The sequence below is a fragment of the Pygoscelis adeliae genome, unplaced genomic scaffold, assembly GCF_000699105.1.
Source record: "Pygoscelis adeliae isolate BGI_AS28 unplaced genomic scaffold, ASM69910v1 Scaffold220, whole genome shotgun sequence".
Lineage (NCBI taxonomy): Eukaryota > Metazoa > Chordata > Aves > Sphenisciformes > Spheniscidae > Pygoscelis > Pygoscelis adeliae.
This window is the reverse complement of record NW_008824049.1, coordinates 1,631,962-1,632,983: the sequence shown is the minus strand read 5'-3', so window position 1 is coordinate 1,632,983 and position 1,022 is coordinate 1,631,962. Positions and strand designations below refer to the sequence as shown.

At 57.8% G+C, this 1,022-nt stretch overlaps 1 non-coding gene across 1 annotated transcript; it reads right to left on the bottom strand.

Moving 5' to 3' along the window:
* Positions 1 to 125: 125 nt before the first annotated feature.
* On the bottom strand, positions 126 to 198 carry TRNAV-AAC. The gene has a single exon. It is a non-coding gene; the product is annotated as a tRNA-Val (tRNA).
* Positions 199 to 1,022: the final 824 nt, after the last annotated feature.

Genomic DNA, 1,022 nt, shown 5'->3' with positions numbered 1-1,022 from the left:
CCCCCGGGGGGGGTTTTTTTAGCAGGCCGGCGTTCGGCTGCCGCCAGTTTGCGCCCGGCGGATGATCGGCTCTGATCGCTTTCAAGAGCGTACCGTGGGAGGAAGAAAAGAGTCATCCCGGCTAGTGTTTCCGCCCGGTTTCGAACCGGGGACCTTTCGCGTGTTAGGCGAACGTGATAACCACTACACTACGGAAACGCCGCTTGCTACGTTTTTGCAGCAGCCCTAGTAATGGCGTCCCGCCCCGCTCCCCTCCGCTCCTCCCGGCGGCGACCTTCTTGTCTCAGTCCTGCGTCACGCCGGTGCCCAAAGCACAGGACCATGCTCGCCCGGGGACCACGCTCGCCCGTGGACCACAGGACCATGACCTGTCCGTGCTGGCAGCTCCCCAAACACCCCCCGGGGCGCCCCGCAGCCTTCCTCCGCCAAGGGCCTCTGCTCCCCACCGCAGTGCCAGCAGGTCACCCCCAAGCTGCGAGGTGCTCCAGGGATGGCATCCACTGCCCCTTCTCCCCGCACACCAGGAATAACAGCACTGGTGTGAACGAGAGACTTTACGATTGTGATCTTCCCTAGAATACTGCAATTGATTTTCAACATATCTGTAAATAAAAAGCCATACCCTCGGTTAATATTTCACACCAAAGTGTCGTTCTGAAACACTATTGCTTACAATGCCAAATCTACCTCCTGCTGTGGTTACAGAGGCTGGAAGGACTACTTTGCTGGGAATGAAGCACAGACAAGGAGAAAAATACCAACAAAAGGAGCTGAAAAGCCCAGGGAAACGAGAGGAGCAGACTACGACAGAGATCTTTGCCTGCTGGCGCCGGCAAATGCAGGCGGGATGAGCAGGACAAATCAGGCAGGGCTGCCAAGGAGAGGTGTAAAGCACCGCGGCTCCTGCAGGAACAAAGCAGGGCAGTTTCAGCGTGCGTTTATCAGAACTCAGAATGAGACAGCCCCAGCCAAAGAGGAGAAAGGGAGCCGTTTGGCACTGCTCGCCTTGCCGGGCAGGACCA